This window comes from Argiope bruennichi, chromosome 2 (genome assembly GCF_947563725.1).
Source record: "Argiope bruennichi chromosome 2, qqArgBrue1.1, whole genome shotgun sequence".
Lineage (NCBI taxonomy): Eukaryota > Metazoa > Arthropoda > Arachnida > Araneae > Araneidae > Argiope > Argiope bruennichi.
This window is the reverse complement of record NC_079152.1, coordinates 74,618,679-74,638,314: the sequence shown is the minus strand read 5'-3', so window position 1 is coordinate 74,638,314 and position 19,636 is coordinate 74,618,679. Positions and strand designations below refer to the sequence as shown.

The following is a 19,636-nucleotide window of genomic DNA, read 5'->3' as shown; positions in this document are numbered from 1 at the left end:
TTAGGTATTTTAAAAACAATGACCAATCGGAAGAACAGATTTGAAGAGTGTAATGGGTATGGTCTTGGCTTCATATGTCGAAATTCTGGAGTTGAATTTTTGACTGAAAAGCTTGGATCAAGCATCAGCTAAGTATAAGATGAGATTTATAAAAACTAATTTCTTATAGCCCTAGATTATTAAAATGTATTTTCTTTTATGTATATCTTTCAAAAACAGTTATTGCTATATTTTTGTAAGGATATTCTTAAGGTTTATATTTTAATAAACATAGGCAGTAATAAAATTTATTAACAAATTCGTTTTATTTCATAATTTATTAAAATAATCTGATTTTTTGACTATTTAAATGGCTTTATTTATTAACAATAATGAAATGATAATATAATTATTTTTAATAAATTCGTTATGTTCCACAATAGATTTAAATGTTCTCGTTTTCTGATAATACAGTTTTGATAATGGAAATTTTTATTTTGTATTCTAAAACATGTTGAAATTTAACGTCAGTAACTGAAAAAATGATCTCATAGATAATATTCATAGTCTAATTAATTAGAATCAATAATTTAATTAAGCATTTTGCATTCCTTTTAAATGATATTATCACTTGGTGTTTACTTATTAAAGAAGAAAGTCACAGAACATGAAGTTGCGTAATGAAATTTTTTCTAATTTCAATGTGAAACAGCTGGAAAATAAATTTGGGTTTAAACTACAACATAACAACTTATTGTTTTACATTATCCTTCGAAAAATATCAAAAAATAATCCTTTTTGAAAAAGAAATTTCCTTTAGATGTCTCATATCATTCTAAAATATATTCACATTTTAGTTTTCTTTAATTCATTTCCTACATGTTTTTATTAAAGATAAGTTCTTTAAATTTATTTTTGTTCCAATATTAAAAACTTAACATCAATATAGCCATTTTGTATGATTTATTGCATCATATCTTATCTTATTGTCATAAAATTTAATTTACAATTATCAATAACTTATATTACGATTTTCAAAATGTGGCGCTCTAAAACATGTGTTTTTCCAAATTTCTGACAAGTGTGATTCCTCTAAGATTTTTGCACAATTTATAAATCTATTGCTTTTATCGTGAAACTTTGAATTCTTATTCTATAAATTTCATCTATAAATTATTAAAAAGCAAATGGAGTTTTTTCTAGAATAAACAGACAAAATACTTGAATTCGCATTGAAAGAGAAATGTATATATTCATAAAAAAAACCTACTGATGCAAAAAAAGAATAAAATTGAAACTTCTTGGTGCATTCCTTCAATTTTAGTTTCAAAACACACCCTTGTGTCCCATCTGTCGCTGTTGTAATAAATATCGGAATAATTTATTGTCACAGGAAATGAAAGCAGTGTACTTAAAAAGAATTCTGAATGCCGAAACATATGCCTACCAGCAGACAGGAAGATTAGCATGCATTTCACGCATTCGTTGAGAATTCAGCTTTCTTATATGCAGCAGAGCACATTATTGGCCAGGGATATTGAAATCACTTGAAAACCCAAAAAGATATAAAAGAAATTATACGTGATTCAGTTCCCAAAAGGGCGGACTCTTGTGGAGATATTGGTGTACAGGGTGATCAATATTTATTCAAATTTGTATTTTTTTAACGTATGTCAATTTCCGAAAGTATAAGAAAATGTTAAAAAAATATATTTAGCAGAAATAGGACCATTATATTTACTACTGGGCATTTTATAACAATAATCACAATCATATTTATTTATTTATTATTATAACGATTTTTATTTATTTCTGTTTGTAATAATGACATGAAGATTCTTCATAATAGATAATACAATCTGTTCACTTATGTGGTAATTGAAAGTAACAAATAGGTAGCAGCGAGTAATTCGATCACAAGTTTACTATAACTGGAATATTCTTTAAGTTACTGCATCTGTGGTTAAATCCAGTGAAGGTAATATAGCTTGATTTTAAAATTATATTCTAATATTTACAGATATTTTTGAAAAACACAATTCATAAGAGTGTGGTTATAAAGTGGTTACAAAAAAACAAAAACATTTAAAGAATAAACATAATTTGAGTATTATAAGCATGTAAAAACAAACTGAAAGAGTCTGTAAAAAAAAAGAAAGTTGAGTGATAGTTTCTTGATTTTTTGTGACGCGAGATAAATTATGTAAAAGTAAGAAACCATAAACAAACTAGCAACGCCATAGGAAAGCGGCGTTCACTTCATAGAAATGATAAACACAGTCAAATCAGTGATGTCACAATCATATCACAAATGAAATTGGGCGAGTCACCAGTCGTGTAATTACTCGTTACATCTATTTTCCTCCTGTAAACTATATGCTTGATCCAATTGAAAATTGTCATGATGAGCTTATTGTATATCACTTGGCACGACTTGCTCCCATTTCTTTTCATTAACAGCTTATAAAGTTCTCGTATTTAAAGAAAGGATGCAATGTCAGTTGATTGACGGATGTTCCGCGAGACGACCATTGAAATAGTCTGAAATAATCTAAAATAGCGTTATCCGAAGCTTCATAACGCGGTCATTTTTAGTTGCAAAAGCATTGCATTTCTTTCCACTTAAAATACTAATGAATCAAAAACTTTTTTTTCTAAGTCTAAACACGGGGTTATATAAAAATTTGTATTTTTTTAGCAGTATATTTATTGATCAAATAAATAAAGTCTAATTCTGTGCATCATTTAAATTCGATTTTTATAGTGGAAGTATATGTATCTCTTTAATGGTTTGGAAATTAGCTGTTTGCATTCGATAAGAATGAATATTTTGAATATATCAATAAGCATGATTAGCTGTTGTATTACTGAAGGAGATGTTTCGTATTATGTCCAGAGTGAAATCACATATTTTTTTTCTAAATTTATTCAAGTTTAAAAGTTTGCATTTATTCTCATTGAACAAAGCTCTGTTAATTTGGAACATTTTAGCATATCGAATCTCCGAATTTCGACCTTATCTTTGTAAAATCGATAAAAAGCAGTATCCAATAATAGAATATAATGAAAAATATATTTTATGAACATTGTTCACAATCATTTTTCCATTCCACTTCAATATTCAAAATCATTATAAGATTATATAGGTGACTAGATAAAATTTTTAAATTAGTAGTGTTCAGATGCATCGAATAATGAGAACATTTGGAAAGAAATATTTTTTAAAATTTGTTAAGAAACATAAAAGTAATTTCTTTATGAAGAAGGATATCCGTAGTGTATTTGGCGAGATTTTAACTTTTTTTTTTATCAAATTAAAAAAGAAATATTAGAAGAAGGTTTGTTGACAATTTTGCACACTTCTGGGCAATGTGTTTCTTCCTTAAAATAAATGCTTTCATTTTTTTCTGTTGTACAAAAAAAGACCCCCCCCCCTTAAAAAGGGGGGGGAAAAAAAAAGGAAAAAAAGGAATGGTGTAAAAATTGTTTTGGGCAATAATAATTTCGAGAAATAGTCGTTGAAAAGTACCTAAACCTTGTTCAGTTTTTAATTACTGAAAATAAAATTGATCTCTCCGAGGTGTGTTTTTCCCTTTCTAAAGTATACAAGGACCAAATTTGATTTTATAAAGAGCCAATGCACGCAAGCACATTTATTATTAGTGCAGATAAGAATTTTCCTCGTCTTTTTTTATTTATGTGGAATGCATTTCAATTCGAGAAGAACGCTTCATTTTGATCTACATTGTACCGGAAATTTTTTAGAGGCATTTTTAAAAAAAATCAAAATCATCAATTTCAAAATTATTTTCAAGAAGCTTTCGAGAATTATTTTGCAAGCTATTGTGGAGGATTAGATAAGTAATTTCAATAGCATGTGAAATAATTTAATTCTTTTAATACTAAGCGAGCGAAGTTTTTTTTTCTTCTTTTTTTCATTTTTTTTATTTTTAAGAATGAATAAATGTTTTCAGGGGAAAAAAAATCTAATGAGGAAAGAAGATTTAAAACATTTTTTATTGAAGTCTTCAATGTTATTTTTGAAACAATCTCTTTAATTTGCTTACTGAAATGGTCAATAATTTTTTTTATTCTCTCGTATCGATTCAATAGATGGCGCAACCGGCAAGTAGGAAGATTAGAGTGGTCAAAAGTTTCTTGCTTTCTTAGAAAACAAGTTTTTGGCTTCTGAAGAGTCATTCTTCAAGATCTGGAAAAATGACAAACATTTCACGCATTACTAGGGCAAGTATATTAGGTCTTCGTTTATTTACGCGCTTTCTGTAGTTCCCATGTGGTCTAGTGGTTAGGATTCCTGGCTTTCACCCAGGCGGCCCGGGTTCGATTCCCGGCATGGGAAAGGGTTCCATGGTGTAATGGTTAGCACTCTGGACTTTGAATCCAGCGATCCGAGTTCAAATCTCGGTGGAACCTATCTTTTTTCTTCAAACCCACTTATAAATAATTATATTTAATAACAATTTTAATGCGTGTTTCTCCGCATTATCCGTATTTTTCTAAATAAGATATGCAGTTTATTACTTCAGAAATTTATTAAATGCCTACTTTGATCGCATTTGCGAACAAAAGAGACGACCTTTAATAACTTTCTGCACTCCGAAAAGTAGTAAGGTATCAGATTTCCAAGAAATAAGTTTTCTTTTTTGCATGCCCTCCTGACAAAAATGCCAAAAGAATAAAAAAAAATCTATAATTGCCTATAAATTATAAAAAAAAATTATATATATAATACATATAAAATGTGTTTTGCAATTTTTTTTTATCAATCTGAATAAAAATAGAATTGATCATACTTTATTTGTTGTATATGATAGAAATTATGTCTTTATGGAATTGCTATTTTTAATTTTGAGGTTTGAAATTATCTGGAATTTGTCTATATTAAATGGAAAATTTTAAATCATGAAAAGTGTAATAATCGTATTATAATCATGGTCGTGGAATAAATTGTTTAAAGGTAACAATTAGAAATAAGTAAAAGCTCAATAAGAAAAAAACCTAATGATAATATATAATCCCTCTGGAATTTGTCTATATTAAATGAAAGATTTTAAGCAATGGAAAATGTTATAATCGTAATCGTAATATAAATTGTTTAAAAATAGCAATTAGAAATAAGAAAAAGCTTAACAAGAAAAAAATATATCGATAGTACATGATCACGCACGATTATAATTATTTGAATAAACACGAACAGTTATAGTTTAGAGAGTTGAAAGTAAAAGAGCAAGAACATTGAAGAATATGACTATCTTTGTGAGAAACCTCATTTTTTATAAATAGATATTGTGCATTGTTGTCATATCACATTTTCCTATATATGCACGCTATTTCTAAACAATTTTCAAAAAAAATTACAATAATCTAACATTTAAAAAAGAATTTTCATTTGTTCGTATTTTATGCGCTGCCGTACTTTTCATTCGATTTCGATAAAACTTTGCCAAGTTACTGCTTGCACTTGCGCGAAGATTATAGGCATAGTAGAATTATTATACATAATATATAAAAATGAATATTTGTTTATTCGTATTTTATGCGCTGCTTCCGACCGCAGATAAAACTTTGCCAACTTATTGCTGGGTGGATCCTAGCACAGCCCACCTCTTAGCGTCTTTTTGAATTCTCGCCAAACGAGTGGCGATAACGTCGCCAATGTGGCAACCTAAACAGATTTTTAAGTATTTTTTATTATATTTATTTTATTTTTATTATTTTTATTATATTTATTTATTATTTTATTATTATTTATTTATTATTTTATTATTATTTATTTATTATTTTATTATTATTTATTTATTATTTTATTATTAAATAATCAACCTAGACGGATTTATTTATTTATTTTATTTATTTATTATATTAATTTTTTATTATTTAATTGAAAAATAATAATAATAACAAATATTCAATTAGTAGTCAACTTGGCGAGATTTCAAATAAGTCGTCAAGAGGTGGGCCCATCTAGGATTTTACCTATTGCTTTGAACCTAGAAAATCCATATTTTTCACATGGTCATTTGTATGTTGGATGCTCATGAGTCGGACAACCACGAAATGTATTTTTGCTGAAGGCAGGAATTCTTTTGTGGCAGCAACACTCCGGGGACCAGCTAGTAATACTATATTTTTTATATTTGCTATATTTTTTATATAAAAATTAGTTGTTTCGCTGCTATAATAACAACTTTCCTTGAAAAGATAGATCATAATCTAATATGGTGTAACAAACATTTTCAGAGAGTCTTCTGACAAATACTCAAATACCTATACCTGAAAATAGTTCAAAAATTCGTATTAATTTTTTAAATGTTTTGTTAAAATTCATTGAAAAGCATTAATAAATTGAACCAATTTTAACTTTCTATTAATAAAATAAATCATTCTTGCACATTCCTTTTAATTTAAAAGTCTCGCAGATTAGTCTGAAATGAAAATAATGTGATTGTTTTTTTACTCTCAAAAAGTACAGCGAATGGAAAAGATTTAACCAGTAGTTAGTGTTGCTTGCACTTAAAATTCATCTCATAATATTTCTTAAAAGGAAAAAAAAATCTCATTATTGGAAAAAAAAGATACCAAACATTTTAAATTAAATTCGAATGTTTTAAAGTCTTATACTATTTATTCTATTTCTATTATCAAATGAGCATAATTCATCAGCAAGGTTTTAATACATAATTTAGGGCTTTTAAGAGTTTAAGAGAAATTGCTAAATCTTCTTCTATAAAGAATATCACAGCACTTTTCTGAAAGCACTGACGAGTATTTTCTTGGGAGGAACGTTTTTTTCAGTCCAGTTGCATAGAACAAATGCACATTTCTTATACATGTGAACTATTAATGAATGCATCGGCTTTACGATTTGAGGGAGAGAGAAAAAAACTATAAAGTAGATGACAAGGGGGAAAAATTCACTGAATTCTCACTTTAGAAAGAATAATAATTCCATTATGCTTCTATTTTACCCCTACGTAAAAAAGAGTGCTCCTAATTCAATAAATGAAAAAAAAAAATGTATAAAAGTACATTTTTTATCTTTCTTTTTGCGTCGAGCTTTCCGGAAAGGACAATGAAATTTTTTAACATTTGATAAATTAAAATGAAATGCCTTTATGTCAGCATTATGTATCACAAATTATAGCACATAATTAGCTGTTGATTTTTAGAATAGGGCATATACAATTTTATATGTGAATGAAGACGTCCGATTGTTTTTGAAATTCTAGGAATGTCATTCGAAAAATGAAGGAAATTAGAAAAAATTCTTCGACCCACCTTACGCAGTACGGAATAAACGAGCTAAAAATTAAAACTCTGCAGAATGATTGAAGGAAAGACAATCCAACAACCCTGAAATATCTTTATTCTATTAGTATGATATGAGTTTAGTTTAGTTATTTTAACGCAACGTTTTAAAGCAACAGTAGGACTATTTTGGGGCGGATCTCGTAATTTTGAACCGCGGTCAGATGACGAGGACCACACCTGAGCTGGCACCCCCTCTCCACACCACACCAACGGGAGGCTGTAGTATGATATGAGATATTAATGTGATTAAAGTGAAAATAACTTCTATAAAATTAAATAGTAGCCTTACGCATCCACATTATATTTAATGTTTAAAAATTGTAAATAAAATATACAAGAATTTCACATGATGATTAAAAATAAAAAAGCGATTAAAATATGTAAATACATATCAAAAAGAAATTTACTATTAGCTAAATATATCACATTTAAAAAAGTTTTATTCCCTTTTTTGTCTTTCATTTCTTTTATTTCGTGTTATTGTCTGGAAATAATAAATCTAAAGAATTAAAAGATTGTCCATTGGTTCTTTAATGCTATTTTCTTCTTTATTTGGCTTATGCAGACCTCAGAAGCGCGACATAAAATGCCAAAAAAATATTATAGAACAAATAATATTAATAGAGTAAGTTAAAATCATACTAATATTTGTGACAGAATTAATTCAATTGCTCATTCTGCTGCTTATTTTGTAACAAGGAATACACATCCCATAACGTTTATTTACTGCATATTGAAAGAAATTTAATTAATTTTCTCTTTTATACATCAGACAAATATATAAAAGCTTAAAATTATTTTATCTAAAGGGCTTCTTGATTCAACATGCAATTTAATTCTTTAAGTAGGTATTTTGTTACAGGAGCTGTTATTACAAGCAGTGTTGACTAAGTAATGTTTGTTCTGTCATATTTTTTTTCGAGTGCTTTAGGTTAATGATGCTTCCCAAGAGGACTTTTTTTACAGCATTTAATTATCTCTGTAATCTCTTTCTCTGCAAGAATATTTGAAAGAGAAAAGAAAGACTTCTGAAAATAATGGTCTTTTTTAGCTTATTTGTCTTTAATTTTTCTCGCATTGTGATTCGTTTAATACCGTGAGCTCCAGAGCAAAGAAACAAATGCGTATTCGAATCTTAATTTTTTAAAATTTTGTTTTTGGAGTAAATATAAATTTAATATATTTTTATAACCACAAATAAAGCAAATAATTCAAGAGAGGGGCCCTAGTATTTTTAGGAAAGATATTTCTCATTAATAAACTGCGATTAGAAATTTCGAATTGATTAACAATAAAGGAAAGAGAGAAAAAAAATACTTTCCAAACGTTTTTATAATTTGCACGTCAAGATGAAATTTCCTCGTTTCTTCATCGTGTAAAGCGACTGATACCCCAAGGCAATTAAATTAAAATGATATATTTGCATTTTTTTTTTTTTTTTGAGAAAATATGATCTACGAAATTACTGTTCATGAAACACTATTTAAAATAATAATTTTAGAAAATGTTTTAACGAACAGTTTATGATTAAATCAAATGTAGGGCAGCGTTCATCAGTTTTTTTTATTCGCTCATTATTATTTTCGTTGAAATGCTATTTTTTATAAGAAATAAAAAATAAAAGGAAATAAGAAATAAAAAAAATTTATAAGAAATTTTTCTAAGCAAAAGAAAGATTTTTTTTTTTTTAAAAAAAAGGATACTATAGTAGAAATCTTCAGAAATTTATAATCATAGATAAAATATTTATGAATTGAGTATATTAAAATTAGTATGAGTGTTTTTGACAGAAAAATAAGATTTTAAGCTTTTTGTTCTTTATTGAAATGCTCTTTATTTAATAGAATTGCTATTACTGTAATGATTATTTCTTCTTCAAAAGAAACTAAAGAATTAAATTTTGAAAATTCTTTTAAATATTATTTAATTGACTTATTTCTTATTGTTGAACGGATTTTTCAGTGTTTAATTACTGAATGAATAGTATAAAAATCTTCCCATATTTCTACCAGAATCAAGCAATTCTTGGACAATGCTTCAACCAACCCTGTTTATAACCAACCTGATTTAAGAAAAATATTGAATTACAGCACTATTAAGAAAAATCATAACGTGAAATTTCTTTTTTTTTTTCAAAATTTAATTTAATCCTTTATACCTATTTTGTATGTGAGGCTTAATATTTCATTTCGTATAGCTTTCGTACAGCTTTATATTTTTATTTTTGTCAAAACGTAATTTTTGACAGAAGAGGATTGCTTGATGGTATTTTCAATTTTCAAAAACGATAAAAACTTTTAAAAATTATTTTAAATTTAATTGTAATTGGGCAACACATCACTTGACTGAAAATATAGCATCATGACACATTTTTAAAATCATTAGACAGATCTATAAAAAACTAGCATCCAACTTAATAATCCGAACAACTTATCATAGCAAATTTCTGGAAGAGGTGTGCTTGGAATTCTCACCAGATAATTTCAATTTTTTCGAGACTTCTCTTGGAAAGAGAAAGATGAAACCCTCAGAGTAGGCAATATAAATGCAATATTTTTTAGTTGCCTACTATGAATTGATTTATATTCCTTCAAAGTAAGGAAGGACAATACCACTACCTTACTTTGAAGGAATTTAGAATAGAAGGTTACCTGCCTTCTATTCTAAATACACCTTCTCTAATATTGTTTAAAAATAAAATACAGGTAAGCGTTTTGACCATTTCCAGATTTCATTCAAGAAATATTATGATGTTATGCTTATGATACTTCCTCATTGGGCAAATTAGAATGGAAATTAATCGATGTTTTTAAAATGATTAAAAAAAAAAACCCCAAAGAAGCATTTTCCTTGCTCTAACCAAAGGTTCGATTTCTACAATTTTTTACTTCTTATCAAAACTCATGACCCTTAGATATACCTTCAGTGGTACCACTTTCAGTGGTTCAGTGGTACCTTCAGTGGTTCAGTGGTTGTCTTCAGTGGTTCATACCTTCAGTGGTCATCTGACTTCACTAATAAGCCATTTTTCGAGAAAATTCAAGAAAATTCCACTTTAATGAGCTTTCTGTTTGAGAAAGTCCACGACAAAGTGTCTCAGTCTCGACCAGCAAACCAGTTTTGTCCAATGGTTTCCTTTTTTTTTTTTTTTCCCCTTATGTAAACTCACAACTTGCATATACGTCATGGATGATCCCCTATCTCCCTCATTCCTTCATTTACGAGAAATATAGCAAAAAAAAAAAAAAAAAAATCAGGATATAGCCTTCAGCCTTAACAAAAGAACTACTTTCGCCCATGTTATTCACCAAATAAATTCGCCAATTTGGGCTCATATAGGTAGCTAATCAAAACTCTCCATGTTTATTGTGAAAGATTAATTTAAAATGGTACTTTCATTTCTCGTGATAGCATTTAGTTTTTAAAATTTAGACGAAGTAGCTAAATTAAAGTCATTAATATTGTGAACGAACAGCTGGTTGTTGAAAGGGACTAGTAGAGAAATAAATAAATAAAAAAAGCAATTTCACATCTGGGAAACACGGAGGCAAATGAGCCCTCTGCAATTTGTCAACCATGCTTTTCGTTCTTCTATAAATTATAAAGTCACATGCTTCACAAACTAATTTGAATAGAATTTTGGCCATCAGATGCTTATCCGGTGTATCAATTAACTCAACAAAATATACCTCTGACGAGGAAATTCAAAACTACTTTCCCAAACAAACGCTAACAAAACGCTTTTGTTCCTAGTGAACGTGAGAAATAGAAAATAAAGAAGACAAATTGCAGCTTTGAGAGATTGTCAGTGCGTGTTGAGTCCTGGACAACAGATAATGAACTTCATGTTTGAGTATTTAATGGAACTTGGCGTTAATAAAGCGGATTGGCGAATTTAATGACCCTCTTAAAATGGAAACGAAAAGAAAAAAATTAATATACTGTTGGTTTGGAATTTGCTTTAATTAGGCTTAAAATATATTTGCTCTGCAATTTTGTAAACAAATCTTTTAATATATTGATAAACAGAATTTCGAATTAACCAACGAATCAAGTATTTCTCTATGAATAATTGTCAAAAATTTTATAAATCTCCTATTGGAATCTCCAACCTTGTTCAATAAATAATTCCACAATAGAAGCAATATTAAGAGTATAAATTTATCCTTGTGTCGAAAAAAAAATCTAAGCACATTTTTCAGATTTTCAGAAATAATCTTGATGAAAAAATATCGTCAACTAAAAATAAAATGTTTCTGAAAGTAAAATGGAATACTGATTTTTCGTTTTCAGCCGCCAGACGGATAAAAATCTTAGCATACATTCCATATTTTAAAAAAAATTGTTATTTTTACCAAATATATGCTCATAATGAAATTAATTTCCATTTCAGTGTTTGGAAAAATAGTTCTTTTACAGTAATTTTCATGACTGTTTGAAGGCCTGATGGTTCGAGTTTAATAATTTTCTGTTGTTTACAATGAGCCTAGTAACATTCGGAATGCCATATTATTAATATTGTAATATTTGTAAATATGCCATATAATAATGTCAAATATTTTCCTCTGTTTTATAGGGAAAAAATTTCAGAAATTCACACTCAAATTTTCTTATTATCTTAAATGATTCTAAGCAACGATAACTTTCCACACTTATTCTGAAAATATGTCTTATCTAATTCCATGGGTTATACATTTATCCGAAGAAACCTTTCAGAATGTTTCAAAAAAAGAAAAAAGAAACAAATTAGTCATTAGTTGTCAGTTTATTTGTTAGAAAGATGCATATTTTCAAACGCACTCAAGGCAAACTGTCAATAAAATGATGAATCATTGTAAATATACATATCATTATATGCATATGATTACAAAATATACATACAAAAATATATATGCATATCACATATCATTTCAAAAGATGATCGAAAAAATAGTTGACTATATTAAATTCAGTTTTTGAAGTCCTTTTCTGCAATTTTTTCAACTTTTACCTATTCAACAACTTTTATTCATCACTCAATGTGGTTAAAAAGGGAAACAAAATTTCTGTTAGCACCTTGACTTCTGAATGTCTTGACTTCTAGGAAATGTGCCTTTATTCTTATTTCATTCAATATAAAAATATGAAAGGGAGCTGACATATTTATGTGCGTCTAAGATATTTTTTTAATTGAATGAATTGCCGCTTTGATTTAACTAGAAATTTTATTAACAGAAGTTCTATAACTCTATCCTCGAAGCAGGCATCTCATAATATGCGAAAGAATTAATCCGTAAAGAATGATATAGAAATGAGTTAGTCGATTACGAGTTAGAAATAAAAGTTGCAATCAATCAACAAAATGTATTTCATTAAAATTTGCAATCTAATGGTTGTTTTGACATATCATTTAAGAGCATTGAATAAATGTATGTAAGTGTATATTGCAATTAGATATGCAAGGAAAACGAGTGTGTAAAAACTTCCAATAGCCAAGGTCTCTCAATTCATTAATGCGAAGTCGACTAATCCCTGAATAAGTTAAATGGTAATCAGAATCCATTGATTACGGAATTGAAATTGGACAATGAAACTGTTTTCAGGATGATCTTTTTTACGAATTATGTGGAAAAATTCTACGATTTCACAAATCGAAAGAATCATGAATGTTCCATGTTCACTTTGGGACATTCTACACATATAGATATCGCTAGCGGCATCATAATATGCAGTTAAAATTGGTTTCTTAGAAATGTAATAAAATTATTAAAAGTTGTAGAAAATTACATTTGACACTGATTGTTGTTGTTTCTATTTAATGATTTTTATTTATATGTTTTGGAGCAACGTTTGATAAATATTCCTAACTATTCAATTAATTTATCTTTGATTCCCACGGGTTTTTAAATTTCGCACTTAAGAATTAATCAGAATTATTTTCGGAAAAATGAATGCATTTACTATTCTAAATAAACGGGAGGCAACGAATATGCTACTTAATGTATTAACTAAAAATTCATGCATTTAGTTGTAGATATGTACATATGTGTGTGTTTCTTAGTTAGAAAGAAAAGTATGGTATATTATCTGACGATAGCCTTTTTAAAATTTGTTCATTTTTACGGAGTTTTATAGCCTAATTAGAAAAATCAGTATATGCGTTTAAAAATACTATGTGAAAATATTTGCTTCATAGTATTTGATAAATATTAAATATTTACATTTTCGGTGCAAGAACAATAATAGAAAACAAAGAACATTGAGTCGAAAAGCTATTTTCCCCCCTATTTTAGAGAGGATCGAAATCTGACGATTCATCGAAATCTCGTTGAATTTGTTGGCAGCTATAAAAGTTGCTTTATATATTCTAAATCTAATGAAATGTGATCGAATGAATTTACTTTTTGATTATATGACTTTGGAATGTATCTGTAAAGAGAATCTTGGTGTGCAGCAGGATTTTGAAAATACGCCAAATTTAGTTCTTATTTAATATTACCTAAGTATTAATTTTCTTTTCTTATTAAATCTGATGAGAATTTTTCACACAGCTGAATATCGATCGAAATACCCATACTGGTCTTTCTCCTGATATAAAGATTCATAATAAATATGTAAAGGCAATCATTGGATTGACCAATAATAATTTTTTTCATTAATATTTCTTCTTTCATATTTATTAATTGATTTATCCACCAATATTTGAAGATTTCTAATATTTTTGTTTAAAATCGCGAGAAATATTTTAAATTCAGCCAAAGAACTTTTGCACCAAAACGAGTAGTTATTGAAATATAATGCAAAAAATATCCACTGTCGATTTCTATGGTTTAACTAAAATGACATTTCTACATCATTTTTGACAAGAACTTTATAGGAACAGTCATAATAAATCGAAATTTTCTTTAGAATTAGAATTTCATCCAATTATTTCCAATGTAATATTCACCTAAAATATTTTGCATGGCAATCGTGTCAAACGGAAATTTCTCGAGACCTGATTAACATTCTACTGTCATGAAATCAGATATATATTAAGAATATTTTATATTATTAGGGATTCGTGCAACAAGTAGACACTATAGACACAGACATAGATTTAAATAGCTTTAAGTAAATCCAAAATGCATAGAATCTTTTACGCTAGTCTTACTTTCGTCGCATTTTGAGAATGGAACGCGATTTCATTTAAGCTTCACAGGCGAACTTTGAGCCTAGCTTATTTACTCCTATGTCCCCAAAGATGCTCTGAAAACTAAATCCTGATCAACTTACTATTGACTTAGTTCTCTTCCAAAGACTACTGTATATTCTGAAACAGTAGGAATGAATTATTTTATTTTAGGAAACCTAAATAATGTCTTCCTTATTTGGTAGGATTCTTTTCCACCTTTGAGATATGTAAAATTGTCGAAAAAGCTTAACAATCTCCTTTTCAAGCCTCTAGAGACATTTGTTGACTGATTTCAAAAGATGCGATCAAAGATGCAAAAAGATACGATGCAAGTTTCTGACGTATGACGTTTTCTTAAAGAAAAGATCATATTCAGAACAGGCACAATAACTATACATATTATTAACCCACCAGTTTTAAATACTGGGTCGTTCGAAAAATCGCCACAAACCTTTGCCCGCACATGTTCATCCTTAGAAGGATGCTTTAGTAATTATATATTTTCTGAAAGGTATTGCTTTCAGCAGTATTTCTATGTGTTTACTTTTAACAATGGTTTAATGTTGGATTTTTTTATGTATTAGTGAAACTCAAAAAAAGTACATTTTTGGCTGCTTCATTTAATAACCCAAAATCAACAAAAGTATTCAAGTCTCGAAAAAAGATACATGCTGTTTGCTAAGATGAGCTGCCATGGAGTGAAGAGTATGCGAATTGTTTGTAGAATTCAAGCCAGACAATGTAACGCTCAAGATCGGCAACGTCCTGGTAGGCCATCTTTGGTTAATTGCAACCAAATACGAAATCAGATCATAAATATCAACGTGATATCACGAGTGAAAACAAAGTGAGATTCAAAGTGACATTTCCGAATATTATGATCAGTATGATTAATGGATTAGTATGAGTAATTATTAGCAATGCGTTAAATAGATTTACTGTTTTAACTAATTAGTGTTTAACATTTTCTAAATAGAATTTAGAAAATATTTCCTTCATAGTTTTCCAAACATATTATTATTGTAATTAAATATAATTTCATGAGTACTTAAACATAATATTCTTCTTTTTCGTTTAAAGCATGAATCATGAAAGCATAGATAAAAAATTGTATTTTCTGTTAGATGCTGATGGTGACAACAAATGTTCGTCACCAGTGTGAAAATCAATGATCTTATCCTCTCAATAATAATATCGCGCATGATTATGATGATAATTAGCATATATATTTTAAGAAAAATATACTTAATCTCTCTGTGAGATTTATTTATTATAAATATATTACTAAAATAAGATTACTATTATCAAAACAATCAATCTATTAACGATTACTCTATGTTTGTTAAATCTAACACCCGAATTCGATTTCAAAATCCATTATGTATCTCACAAAGGGGTTCTCTTCGCTGCATCATGTAAAACAAGGTGCAACTTGTAATAGTTAATTATTAATGACGTCACATAAGTTTACTCCATTTCAAGTTAAAACAAACCAACAGAAAAAAAAACGTAAAAGAATCTGACTTTTTATCGTCTTTTTAAAATTTATTTTTTTGTTTCACTTTTAATACATGGCTAGCTTAAATCTTCATTTTACCTTGTTCTTTAATAATTCTTTAGAAATTATAAATAAATGTTTCGCAAGCAAGCAACGTTCAGTGGGAAGTTGGCATTTTCAATTTACCTTTAAAATGACTGACACACTCAAAGTTTTTAGTTGAATAATTCATGAAATTCTTTCTGTCGCGGTGTTTTTTATATCTTCAACGAGACGCTTTCAACATTCTAGACAAGATTTTATACAAGTTTTGCTTTAAAACTTTCACAACAATTTATACTTATCTTATTTCCATAAAGGGGCACTTGAAAAACTCTAAATTAAGTCAACTTCTTTCTTTCTAGTCTTGACAAGTATTCGCAAAATCAGAATAAAAGTCTGCTTCCAACTGTTTATTTGTTGGAAACATTAAATGCTACAGTGTATTTTGATTTTAACAGAACTCTTTAGGTTTCAAGGAAACATCGTGTTTGGTACTGTACTTTGGATTTGTTATTGAATTCACACCAAATAACTTCAGAAAAGGATTCATTATACAGCTAAATATATTTAAGTGCCTTTTCTTTGCAGTTTAAGTATTGATCGTCGGTTCTTACATTTACTGACATTAAATTATTTTTATTTCTTTTTATAAATGCTGAACCATACCATCTTAAGGCAATTATTATTTATATGTTATTGTCTAACTTTTATCCTTATAGTAACTGTCGGGATTAGCTACCCTTTCTAAGTCCAGATGGCAGCGCATTCCTGTTGTCTTAAAAGTTATGGAGGAAAGATTTCTTGTTTGCTTGGCAGTCAAGAAAAAGTAGACGTTCACCAGGAGTGTGAGCATTCAGGAGCTCTCGAGGAAAAGCAGAGCAAATTTATTCTAACGATCACCTGGAAACTGAGTGAGTTTCTCGTGAAATTAATAGTTTATGAAGAAAATAATTTTTATTGTCTTTAAGAAATATTCGTAACTGTGATATGGAATTGCTTATCGAAAATTGTATAAAAATAAGGAGTGACTCGATGTGAATTAATCGATGACGAGTCAAGAAAACTGTTTCCTGATTTTTCTTGCGTAGAATCTTCTATTTTTTTACAAGCAGGACCACAAGATTTGTGTTCACGAACAGTGCAGAAATACTTCGTTAGGGAAATGCCCCATTTATTCGACAGTAAAAATAGTATAGCCTTACTAATAAGCCATAATAAATTTCTTGATTTTTCATGAAAATGTAAATAAGCATCAAAATGCAAATATACTTAAATCCTAACTAATACATAAATTCCATATAAAACTATGTGGGAAAAAAACAGATGGTGCAAAATCTCAGAAACGTTCAGAGACGTTATGTCATATACTAGCTACTGTGCGTTGTAGGTTATATTGTGAGTTATATGCAAATTCTTGTTTATAGGCCATACATTGTTTCATCTCATGAATTTATGAGGCCATGATGGATTATACCAAAGTTTTATACAATAATTACAGCTAAATTTCGTCTATCCATTCCATTTTGCTTTTGAATTACCATTTTGATATATCAATTGAAAAACAGATAGACACATAGGCACTACCCTAAAAATATTATTTTCAGGCATTTCGCGTGAAGTCAAATCATTAAAATCACGTCTTTGAATTTCTGACAATAGCAATACTTTTTTTTTGTGGAAAAGCGTATACGAAAAGTTAAAAAAGGAGAACAAAAGTTTAATTAATGCAATTTGATCTTTTGTTATTCCTAGTGAAAAATAGTAAAAATTCTTGCTAGAAAAATGTCTTGCTCTCGTTTTTCTCAAGAAGGAGTTTAGCATTCAGATTAGGAAACCAGAAAAGACATTTAACAATATAAATTTTCTGATTTTTTTTTCTTTCTGAAAAAAAATATTTTCAAACTTTCCAGAACTGCTTTAAATTAATTTAACTTAAATCCTATTCATTGTATATTGAAAACTCTAACTAGAGCTTCATTTTGAAATTAATTCATCTGATTATCGTAAATGAGACCCAAGAGGTTCTTTCCAAATTAATTTTGTTTTATTTTATATTTGTAGAATATTAAGCTCGTCCCACGTGTACAAACTTTTGAAACTTTTGGCAGATATCGGATTACTGATTGCGCTCGCCATTCATAATTATTGGATAGCGAAGAGGTAATAAATAAAAACGCAAAAGTGATTTGTTCATAAAAACTATATTTCATGTAAATAAAAGAAGTATACAAAATTTATCTTTTTCCAGAAATAAACAAAGATCAGAAGAAAAAAAAATAAGATTTAATTTTAGGGTTTAACAAAGACAGAAAAAGAAAAATACTAAGCTAATATAAGATTAATTAAATTTCTTCTAAGAAACGATTAATTTTTAAAGTATAATCTGTAAAAGGTATCGAATTTAGGATGCAAAAAATTTACTAAATCAGCATTTTGTGATTTTTTTAGACTTAAAATCAATTTCTACTCCTCTTTTTTGCGAAATTAATCAAAATATTCTTTAAAACGTAGGATTAAACTTCTTTTTCTTCAAATAAAAACTTAACAAAAGATTGAAAAATTAGCTTAAATCTCGTGAAGCTTGTATAAACTGACTCCATTTCATTAAAATGTACAGAATTAATAAAAATTAAATTAAAATTTTGGGTTCAAGTGAGATAAAATATATTCCACATTTTGTTTCGCTTTTTATGTATAATGGGATATATTTTAACTCATAGTTAAGTTAATCTTAGTCTTGCAGTTTAATATCTTGTTCGAAGTTTTTCATTCAATTGATAATGCTATGCAACAAAAGAAAAGGCGCAAATAAATGCAAAAAGAAAAAAATACAGATAAAAACGCAACCCTAATTTTTGTGCGCTGCTGTGATTAAGGTTTGCACATTTTATGATGCAGTGAATGTTTGTAGGTCATAACTTTATATATTGTTTTATTGCTAGAGAACAAATTATTTTATAATTTAAAAATACATGTTATTTGATCTCTTATATTAATTTTGAGGCTGTGAAATGTTGGGATTATATATGTCCCACCTTTTGAAAAAGGACTTATAGAACTATTATTATTGCTTATTTCGAGAAGCATTTTATGTTGAAAAATCGAAATGAATTTTTTCAATTTTTTTTTGATAATAAAATTTTTTTTTTTTACAACTAGGGTTTTATTATTTTTTTAAATCATGTACCTAAAACCTTTTTCTCAATAAGAACATTTGTTCTGAGAATATAACGTTAAATAAATTCTGTTGAAAACACTTGATGTCGATTCACTTTTAAGAGAACATCAAAGACATGCTGATTGAAGAGTATACTAATTCAATAAATGATACTAGCATTTTAATGGATATAAAATAATATTAATACAAATGAAATTGAGTAAATACATTTTATGTTGTAAAATGTTCATTAACCTTTCCTGTCACTATTTTAAGATGCTATAAGAAAATTCGAAGTAAGTGAACCAATCGATCATGTCGTGAATTAATTATGGGAGAAATTTGTGTTTCAAGATTTCCCTCTGATATGCTCTGTTTTTTTTAAATAAAATATCAGAAGTTATTAATTAGTTTCTTTTTTCTCATCAAAAGAATATTGTTTTCAATATAAAATATAAAATTTTATTAGTTAGGA

General features: G+C 28.0%; 1 protein-coding gene and 2 non-coding genes across 3 annotated transcripts in view; 2 read left to right on the top strand and 1 right to left on the bottom strand.

Moving 5' to 3' along the window:
• The window catches only part of LOC129961910 (uncharacterized), a 59,273-nt gene that overhangs the window by 9,885 nt on the left and 29,752 nt on the right, over positions 1 to 19,636 (bottom strand). The window lies entirely within an intron of this gene.
• On the top strand, positions 4,268 to 4,339 carry Trnae-uuc (transfer RNA glutamic acid (anticodon UUC)). Its single transcript has one exon. It is a non-coding gene; the product is annotated as a tRNA-Glu (tRNA).
• On the top strand, positions 4,342 to 4,413 carry Trnaq-uug (transfer RNA glutamine (anticodon UUG)). Its single transcript has one exon. It is a non-coding gene; the product is annotated as a tRNA-Gln (tRNA).